Source organism: Marmota marmota, unplaced genomic scaffold (assembly GCF_001458135.2).
Source record: "Marmota marmota marmota unplaced genomic scaffold, marMar, whole genome shotgun sequence".
NCBI lineage: Eukaryota > Metazoa > Chordata > Mammalia > Rodentia > Sciuridae > Marmota > Marmota marmota.
Genome location: NW_025999977.1, coordinates 54,035,715 through 54,046,147, shown reverse-complemented (window position 1 = coordinate 54,046,147; position 10,433 = coordinate 54,035,715). Strand labels below are relative to the sequence as shown.

The 10,433-nt window shown below is 55.7% G+C and overlaps 1 long non-coding RNA gene across 1 annotated transcript in view; it reads left to right on the top strand.

Moving 5' to 3' along the window:
* The window catches only part of LOC125617267, an 8,220-nt gene extending 4,894 nt beyond the window's left edge, over positions 1-3,326 (top strand). The window contains exon 4 of the long non-coding RNA XR_007348218.1: positions 19-3,326. This is a non-coding gene — a long non-coding RNA (uncharacterized LOC125617267). The remainder of the gene's footprint in view (positions 1-18) is intronic.
* The last annotated feature ends 7,107 nt before the right edge of the window (positions 3,327-10,433 follow it).

The window sequence follows — 10,433 nt, the reverse complement described above, 5'->3', positions numbered from 1 at the left end:
CCCCCCCCCCCCCAGCAGCCCGGCTTCCCACCCCATCGCTTCCTGTTCCGGCTGGATCCTGCAGCAGACGCTGGAGAAAGAACACCGGGACTTCAGGCTGGAGCTGGTCCAGAAGGCCATGCGGGGGACGTAATTGCCTCAGCCTTGACAGGTGTGCTGTCCTTGCCGCACCCCAGAAAATATCACCCATCCATCAGGAAGGGCCACGCTCCCACCCACACCTGTCATGGGAAGTAAAATGCCCGGGAAGCAGGCTGGCCCGGGCTGGCCAGCCCCGAGGAGGGCGCTGCTCGTCCCTCACTCACGTGCACGAGGGGTTCATCATGTGACTCCCGGCTGTCTGGCTTGGTGGGGGCCGCCGGGGTGCTCTGTTTTCCTGACGGTCCCCCTGGCTGTCTGACCTGTTGTGAGGTGAGGAATGACAACGTGCCTGCTCACAGATTGCCTGGGCACTGACCGACTCACACACAAGGGCCTGCCAGGCACGGGGGCCCACTCCGCCTCAGCCCAGGGGGTGGGCACGTGGCCGTGCCAGACAGACAGACTTTTCCTCCAGGGAATCTGCGTCCTGGGCCTTGGCTGCTGACACAGAGACTGTGGTGGCTGAGCCTCCTTCTCTGGGTGTGTCCTGAGAGATGGGTCACTAGGCCCTGCCAACAGGACCCCTGGAGGCACCTGGAGTACTCTGGGCCCTGATTCTCTTCTTCTTGTGATTCTCTGAGCATCGTTAGCCTCCCAGAATATTCTTCTCTCCCCCTAAAACTAGCCAGAGCCAGGCACTGCTGCTTGCTCCCCAAGGATCCCAGTTAATGCAGACCCCTGGGGTCTCCCCATGCAAAAGATGGACTCCTGTCGCCTGGGGCCTGGCCTCCTCCTCTGGCAACAGAGCACCCTCTCTAAGGCTCTGGGATGGGCTCAGAGCCCTGCGACATCAGGAGGCTTCCTGGAGAAGGTGACGCTGGGGAGTGACAAAGGGTCAAAGGCAGCGGGAGTGGAAGGATCTCTGAGAAGATAGAGAGGGGCGTCCAGTGCTGGCCTGTGAGCGTCCCCCTGCCCACCGGCTCTGAGGAGCCCGTCTCTGCAGCCCACAGACCTTCTGCAAGCAGTGGCTGCTGTCCACTGGCTCCTTCTCAGAGGAGCTGCCAAGGCGGGAGCAGCCGAGGCCATTAGGGGCAGGATGCTAATGGATGGCTCCCCACTGAGTCTGCCTGGCTTTTGTGAACATGCCCGCCCAGACTGGTGTGCTTCATTACCCATTGCCGCACTCGCACTGAGCTGTCCTGGACAGAGGCTCAGCCTGTGGCCAGAAGCCAAGTCTCAGGGTCCTCTTCCCTCCTGCAAGGTGGTGGCCCTGGAAACCGAGGCCATGGCCCCTGCTGATGAGATCAGACAGGCCACTGTGTGTCATGAACATTCAACAGGCGTCACCAAGACCGTGCACAGACCTTGGGTGGGCCCTGCAGGGCCGAGGGAAGCTGGAGGCACAGCTGCTGGTGGGCATCGACCCTGGACAGCCAGGGCGTGTGCGAGGCCAGACCCAGTGGTGAGAAGCAGCCCAGGCAGACAGTGGAGAGGACCCGGGAGTCTGATCCCACCCCTGCCTAGGCTTCCTTGTCCTCACCTCCTTTTCTGAGTTGGCTTCACCCTGAGTCTTGGCGGTTGTCCCCACAGGTTCAGGCTGTGAGCCAGAGGGGCGGAGACCGAGAGAAGTGGGGGCGGTGCGGTGCAGTATGTGCGGAGCGCGGCTGAGTTCCGTGTCTGTGGCCACGGCCCGGTCCATGCCAGGTGGGATAAGTGGGAAATGGCGAGCCTGGTGTCCTCAGGATGGCCTGTCAACCTTCTTTTCCCAGCTCCGAGCAACATTTTGGGCAGGACCCGGAGTTTTGTCACGGTTCTCAAAGCCCAGCTCACTGAGGGACCACCAACCATCCGGGTCATATTGCATCTAATGATTAGCACCTCCCCCTCCCTCCACGCCCTTGGACTTCAGCATGAGGGACTTGAAGGTGGGGGGTCCTCTTTCCCTAACTTTCTGGTTCTAACTTCTCAGGCAATGGCAGGAAGGGAGCTGGGGAAAGGGAACCCACTAATACCTTCTGTTTTCAGGAATATGAGTTGATATCTATAAAAAGGCTTAGGACAGACTCAGGGTAAGACACCAACACAGTTTGGGAGTGTTTTATACAGTTAAATGCGCAGCTGGTCCACAGGAAATGAAAATGCACCTTTACCCAAAAGACTCAAAAATTTCCCAAACAGCTTTATTCACCTTGACTGAAAATTGTAAAAGCCTAAATATTTATTAAAATGTGAAAGAGTAAACATGGAATACATGGCTTGGAAAGTTACTCAGCAATCAGAGAAAGATGAGAGGATAGCAAAATGCAGTTCAGAGGCTAATGCACAGAAGATATAAAAGAGAGGTAAAAAACAGGCGAGGGTGAGAGGTCTGGAGTGTGCTCCAAGTTCCAGAAGGAGAAAACAGAGAGTGGGGAGAAGCCCTGTTCAAAGAAAGGCTGAGATGGACTTAATGGTGTGGCACTCTCTTTGTTAGTTCAAGATGGTAAAACGGCGTGGATTCACTCTTTGTTTCATGAGCTGCTTTCCTGTTTGATTTTGGTGAACAAAAGTTATTTTCATAAGGGTTTGTGTGGGCTACTTGCAACCTTCTATCTCCCAGCTGAAGAGCTTTTTCTCTGGCCGCCTGATGGATGAACTCAGCAGCCCCGTCCACGGTGCTGCATCGAAGGACCCAGCACCATCCCCATCCAAGGCCAAGCTGGATGTCTGTGGGACATCCTTGTGGCTTCTCCACCCCTCCCCCATCCAATAAATGTTCAGTCCTGTGCATTTGAACTCCCAGCACCCCCCATCCCAAGCTCCCTTCCTCTCCCACCCACTGACCCTGGCTAGTCTGGCCTGTCCATCTCCTGCTGGGTTTCCACACTGGTCTTCTCAATTCCAGTCTCGTCCCCTCCAGCCTCTTCCCCCATGTCAGGGTGAGTATCTAAAGTGCTAAGCTCATGACGTGACTTTGCTTCAACACACTTCAGTGGCTTCCAATTGCTTTCCGTGTAGTGGACACGTGTTTTGTCTAGCACTGCCCCCCCACCCATGAAATATGCTTCTGGGAAACACTCTCCTTTTGGTGACTCTCTTGGCGTCCTTTGGTAACTAGAGCTGGGGGAGTTGGCATCAGCTCCCAAATCTCCTTCCCATTGGGGATACCCATTATGTGCCCCTCAGGGAGAGGCTGTCCCCAAGACGCCTGACAGGCTGCATAGACCTCTGTCCACCCCCTCCTTGCACAGCCAGGAACTGACATAATCTGGGCTCAGTCATTGGTGCTTCTGTGGCTCCCGGAGTAACTGAGAGTTTGTTCCCAGAGCAATGAAGGTGGCCCAGATCTCCGTGGGGGACATCTGCCACTGCTGTCGTGTTTGTCGGGGGAGGGGGTGAGCTGGAATCCCACTGAGCCCTGCCCAGCGATCAGGCACAGCCACTGGCCATGTGCCACTTGCCTCTGCTCCTGCTGCCCTGAAGCTCTTCCTCACCCTCCCTGAAACCAACAGCCTCCCCACCGGAGCGGGGCAAGGGGCCCTCCTGGCGTCCCACGGTGCCCAGCCCACCTTGCTGTGTGGGAGTCCTCCTCGTGCGTCCTCTCTAAGCCCCATGGGCAGGAGCCAGCCCTTGGTCTACCCCAGTCCTCCAGGACCCAGTAGACGTTTGGCAGACATCTGGGGGAGGGATGGGTTGGATGGTGTCCGTTCAGTTCCCAAACTTTGTTGATTTCCCCGTCAGGTTTCAAGGGTCTCAACTGGTTTTCTCGCTGCAGAGGTTTGAGGCCCTCAGCTCTCAGCGTGGAGGGCCACCTCTCAGGAAGAACTACAAGGTGCTGTTGTCAAGGCACCCCAAGTCCTCTCTGAGCAGACACAGGACACCCAGGAGCTACTGTGATGGTGTAAAGGATGCACCTTAGAAAGCTCACCAAGTGCTCACCAAGCGCTCACCAAGCAGGGGCGCGCCAGGCTCCAGACTCACTTAGCTGTTCTCTCTTAACCCCGCACCACCTGCCAAGCAGGTGGTTTTCAGAGAGGCTAAGTCGAGTGTCTGGAGTTCCACGGGCAGCAGCCGGCCGCTGGCCAGTGTTCTCCAGATGCACACACTGCCCTTGGTTCCCAAGTGCAGGAAGTAGAACCCACAAGGCCCCAGGGACATGGAGGATGGGAAGCCAGGGTGGAGAGAACCCTCAGTGCAGAGGCAGAGGTGGTGGTATGAGGAGGGGCCAATGGGAGGTGATGAGTTCTTTCTTTTTTTAATATTTATTTTTTTGTAGTTGGACACAATACCCTTCTTTCTTTCTTTATTTATTTTTATGCGGTGCTGAGGATCGAACCCAGGGCCTTGCACATGCTGGACGAGTGCTCTACCGCTGAGCCCCAACCCCAGCCCTAGGTGATGAGGTCTTGAGGGTGGCCCCTGGTGGCATGAGTGCCCTCACAGGAGAGGATGAGACTTGAGCTCTCTCTCTCCCTGACAAGCAAGAAGGTGGCTGTCTGCAAACCACAGGAGCCTCCCCAGGGACCAAATCTGCTGCCACCTTGGTCTTGGACTTCTGGCCTCCAGAACGGTGAGAAATCGTTGTTCCAGAACCCAGCATTTTGTTATGGCAGCCCAAGCCGGCCAAGACAGGTGCTCTGCCGAGTGTGAATCTTGGTCTCTGCTTCATGTCGGACACAGAAGCTAAGTTCAGATGGGCCCAAGGTATACATGTTCAGAGCAAAACAGTAAAATTTCAGAAGGAAACAGAAGAACATCTTTATGACCTTCAGATAGGCCACATTTAGATCTTAGGATTTCTAAAAAGCATGAACCATTGGAGAAACAATGACAAACTGAACTAAGTTAAAATTAAGATCTGTTCCACCAAAGGCTTCAAGACAGTGAGAGGCCGACCCCAGAGCGGGAGGAGAGACTCGCTACGTGGGCAGGAGGGGAGATGCCCGGCAGGAAGATTGGCACAGGACTTGGACGCTCCTTTACCAAAGAGGACGTCCAAGTGGCCAGGAGGGAAGGGACATGAAAGCCACAGTGAGAGAACGTGCCCCCGGTCACCACAGCTAAAATAAGGACAGCAGTACCAGGTGTCTAGGAGGACTCAGAACAACTGCAGCCCTGACCAGGGGCTGGTGGGGTTTCCTGCCGTGTCTGTGAGGTGGGTGTAAGCCCCCACGAGGCCGCAGTCCCACCCCTGGGTGTGCAGTGGATGAAATGCAGACACGGGTCACCAGGCGACAGCCCGAGGTAGCCCTGACCACGGCCGCCATACATGCTAGCCCAGACCGCGGGTCGCCCAGAGGTTCACCACCTGGAGATAGGTCCATTGGTGTGTAGGGTGCCCCACGGCAACGAGGACAACCAGCTACCACACACACGCAACTACGCGGATGACTAGGTCAAGGTCAAAACAGGTGACAACAGCCAGTCATATTAGAAATAAGGATGCGTTTACCCTTAGAAAGGGCAGACCCCTAGTGTATTAGTTAGGTTTTCATCCCCTTGACCAAAATGCCTGACAAGAGTGACTTAGCGGAGAGGAATAGATTAATTTGGGCTCATAGTTTCTGAGGGCAGTCCATGGTCAGCTACTCCATTGCTCTAGGTAAGGTGGACCGTCATGGCAGAAGGGTGTGGTGGAGGAAGGCTCAGCTCATGGTGGCCAGGAAGCAGAGGGAGACAGAGGGGAAGGGGCCACAGGGAAGATGCACCCTTCCAGGACATGCTCCAGTGACCCCCTCCTCTAGCCCCAGTCCACCCGCCTACAGTGAGCCCCCCCCCCCGCCCAGTCAGTCCATTCAAACCAGGATGGGCTGATTAGGTCAGGGCTCTCACAATGCAACCATTTCACCTCTGCATGTTGCAGGAGCTTTCGGGAGACACCTCACACCCCAACCATCACGCTTAGTGAGGGTTCCAGCAGGACTGGTTAGAATCTCTGTTCTGTTTTTTGATCTGGGAAGTGTTTCTCAAGAGTGCTAACTTTGGGAAAATTCACTGAGCAGAACAAAATTTTGTATTTTGTATTATTATTATTTTTGATGGTGTTAGGGTTTGAACTGAGGGCCTCCTCGTGCATTCTAGGCAAGCACTCTGCCACTGAGTGACACGGCAGCCTCAAATTTTGTATTTTTCAAACAAAAATATTACACCTTGTAGTGTGTACTCTGTTACATGCTTTTGCATTTTACACACAAAATTAAACTCCCAGTGATCACAAGAGTGACTGGGTGGAAGTACCTTGCATTCCAGCTCCGTTCCATGTCGGGAGGCCTGTCAGGTGTGGGGATGTCCCAGCAGTGCATCCAGGCCTCTCATCCAGGCCCCTCCCTGTCTCCTGCAAAGGCATCCAAAGGAGGTGGGCAGGGGTCCCCAGGCCTGGGTGCCCAGTGTGATCTGGAAGGGGGCAGGGACCTCAAGTGGGTAGAATTCCTGAAAGAAGCCTGCAGCCTTCTAAAGTCGGGGGGTCCAGACAGCAGAGTCCCTGGCTGCCCAGATCTAGGGGCAGTACTGAGGGCCACCAAAGGTTGGGGACCTGGAACATCACAGACACCAATCCCTGTTACCTCCAGGGTGGGGTTGTCGGGAGGAGGAGTAGGCAAGGAGGCCACACCCCTTAGGGAATGCCATCTGTGAGCTGAGTGCCCAGGAGGGGGCCATGCGTGTGCGTGCAGGGTGCCAGGCGCTGGCATGGGGTGGATCCTGTTTTGGAAGCTGGAGAGCACCCTCAGCCAGGGTGGCCAATGGTGACATCTGGTCCAGTCCAGGCCTTCTGTGGAGTCTGAGGTCGCTCTCCGCCTGCCATCTGTGGTCTGTGCCAGGACACGCTGCCTGTGGTCCAGAACAGTGTCATGCTGGCTGGTACCTGTTGTGAGTCATGGGAACCGTCTCAATTCTCTAACCGTTTCTGTGCTACCTGAGCTTCGCTTTCCACATCTGCAGGGTGGTAAGACCTTGCCGTCTCCATCCAGGGCCACAGGGAAAGTCCTCCGGAGGAAATACAAAGAAAAACAGTGGGACTTTCGCTGTCTGCACAGGAGCACATCCCCATGGGTTCTGTGGCAAGTGTGTCTCCATATAGTAATACATCTTAAAAACTTGTTTAAATCCCTTGATTAACTAAGTTGGTGGAGCCCTAGGTTAAGAAGATTAAGCAGGCTAAGCAGAACTTCTCAGAATGTTAAGATGCATCATAAATGGTCAGGACAGGGGTATTTACGTGGCATGTCTTGGACATGCTTATCCAGAGGGGCACGTGTGTGTGTGTGTGTGTGTGTGTGTAACATGTGTGTGTAAAGTGTGTGTATGCCACTCGTGTAATGTGTGTTACGTGTCATGGGCTCAGTTCAGAGAAATCGTGGGATGGATTCCAGCAGAAAGTGAAGAATGTGCTCTTCTGAGGAGACCAGGTATTTTTCTCGCAGTGTAGACTGACTCTCATAAGGTGGATCAAATGGAGTATTACTGGCTCAGCTCAGACATTACCGGACTGCTGGGGTGTGGGGAGCGGTTCAGGAGAAATGGGGTGGGGTGGCGGGGTTTTGCAAAGTCCCTGACACTCACACTGGGCAGCTTTGAGGAATCTTTTGCTCAAAGGACTTGGGCAGGTGGGTGGGCTGGTGGTGGGAGGGGCTTCTTTTCTTGAAAACTGCAAACAAGCCTAGTTTCGTTTGGGCGAGTTTCTGTTTTTTATTTTTGATGAGCTTCGACCAATTGCTTTACTTTTTCTAGAACGCAATTTAAAAGTGCTTTTTGCAAAAAATGTTTTAAATTATTTAAATTCCCGCAAGGAAGAGCATGCCTTCCTGCAGGTCTGAAACTCTCTCTCGGTCTTAACTCATTTCTGTCATGGTGGTTATCCTACGTGCGTTTGGAGGGCGTGAGGGCTCTCAGGTACATCCGGTGCCCAGGTCAGGCAGCAGAGTAGCTGGGCGTGTGGGGACCTGGGTTTTTAGTGAGAGTGTGGGGGCGAGGGCCTCTGTTCTCTCTCAGCACCAGTTGGTCTGCTTCTTCATGCGAAGGAGGGAAGCCTCTCATTCTAATTCTGTCACCGATACTAAATGGCCTTTCTATATTTTGACACACTGAATCACCATGTCCGAGTTTGTTCCATTATTTATGATGGCGCGTGTTTGGGCGTGATGAATCACGGCATGGTTTCCGAGCCGCTGCCTCCTGGGCGGCTCCTCCTCCTCTCCTGCTCACCCTTCTTTGAAGCCTGACCCCTGGGAGGGATGGAAATGGAGATGTGAGGGGTGTTCTGGAGTCTCCTTGGCCTGATGTGCAGATCCTCGCTCAGCAGACAAATGCAGGACGATTCACTCTGCGGGAGGGAGAAGAGCATCCCGGCCTGGGTCTCCATGGCAGCTGAGCGAGGAGACTGGCTCACACTGCCCTGCTTCCTTTGAGCCAGGGGCTGAGGAGCTGGAGAGCAGAGGTCGGCTCTCCTTCCTGCCTCACACCTGCCCTGTGGCCTCTCTCCAGTCTGGGGCTCCACAGGCCACCCCTCTTCTGGAAGCTCTGTTCCCTTCAAGGCCAAGTTCTCACTCCTTCCCTGGTGCACAGGGCGCTGGGCTACCTTGGGCTGGGGTGGCTCAGGTCTGCTGTCGGCCAGGGCCGGGTTCCCTGTGGCTCTTGCTGGTGACTGGCAGCACATGCCCCCCCGGGCCTGGGCATCGAGGGGGCCAGGTCTGAGGACAGCTGACAGAGTGCTGTGCCCCAGCCAGGCTGTGAGGGGCCCCGTACCATGCCACCCTCTTCTAAACAGCACCTGTCTCTGATTTTTCCTTCCTGTCACGCGCCCCCACCCTGCCCCAGGAAGCCCCTGTCCTGTACCACCCCCATCCTCCTGGCTGCCCGCTCTGATTCTCTTCCTCTCAGACGCTGTGGCCATCAGTGTGGGCCGCCTTCCTACTAGACTGGAGTGCGTGAGGGGCTGAGTCGTCTGGGCCTCAGAGAACCTAGGAGGGGAGCCCAGGGTCTTCCCACGGTGCAGCCTCCCCCTCCTGGGGGGCCCAGCCCCTGCAGCCGTGCTCGGGCTGCCTGCTCCTCTGCTCCCCGCCAGCCAGGGCCAGGGTCAGGACCTGATGGTGCAGGAGAAGCCTGTACTGGTGGAGAAGGGTGGCCCTTGCTGTCCATGGCGCCTGCCCTCTGTGGCAGGAGCCCGACTCCTGCTGGGAATGCCCAGAAGTCCCCCCACCCCCGTGAGCCCCTCTTCCAAAGACCTGGGCCTGCTCTGGTGGTTGGAAGGCTCCTCCGCGCTGAGAAGCTTGGGCACACGATGCCTTGACTCCTGCTCCTGCCAGGGACAGAACGCACCTGCCCAGGTCTGCTCCCTCCTGGTGCGCCACCTGTCACTCTGGGCTCCCCTTCAGGCTCTGCCAGTCCTCTGTGTGTGTTAGGGTGGGGATGGGGACATCCCCAGAATGGTCTGCCACCCACGACCCTGAAGAGGAAGGAGGAGCTGCCCAGATGACCAGGAAACAGAAGCAAGTGGCCCATTCCAGCTTCCCAGAGTGGGAAGTGGCAGAGCCTTGGCTGTCCGTTTATGAAGTGTGCCACCTCAGGCTCAGGTGGAGGGCTCCGCGGCTCCTCTCTGTCCTGAGAGAGACCTGGAGAGGCACTGTCTGCGCGGCTGGAATGCTGGTGCTCTCTGAAACTCACGCTGAAATTTGGTTGTTGCTGTGACAGGTGGGACCTTAAGAGGCACCCGGGGAAGAAGGGTTCTGCCCCCACGGGGGACTGATGCTGCTGTAAAGGAGAGTCAGTCCCTTGGCCTCCCGCCTTCTACCTTCTTCCCTGGGACGGCATAGCTGACGCCAGAGCCTAGACCTTGAACTTCTCAGCCTCCAGATCTGTGAGAAGATAAATGTGTTTATTAAAAACAATCCAGTCTTATGTGTTCTATTATAGAGGTACAAAGTGGATTAAGATGCTATTGCTGTCTCCATTTCAAAGGTGAGGAAATTACAGATCAGAGAGGTTAAACCACTCATTCAAGCTCACACAGCTAGGGGGTGGCAGGGATAGACTTGATTCTGCCTGTCTGGAATTCCCAGAGGCCTGATCTTGGGGGTCCTTCCCTTCTGTCTGTGGGTTAGACTTGGCCCCACGTGATGAGCTGCAATTTCCTTTAGGGGGAACCTGTCCTCCCCTGGAAGGAGCCAAGCCTCCTCTCCGTGAATCTTGGGCACAGCCTCCCATCTCCCCACGGCAGGGCTCAGGCTGGACTTCGGCAGGATGTGGGGTTCAACTGAGAAGAGTAATTAAGGCCTCTGGGCCCTTGGTGCTGATGTTCCTATTAGGCGTTGTTAGCGGGCCGGGGAGGCAGCAGGCCCTGGGTAATGATGGGTTTTGCAGATCAGTAGAGGGTAAAG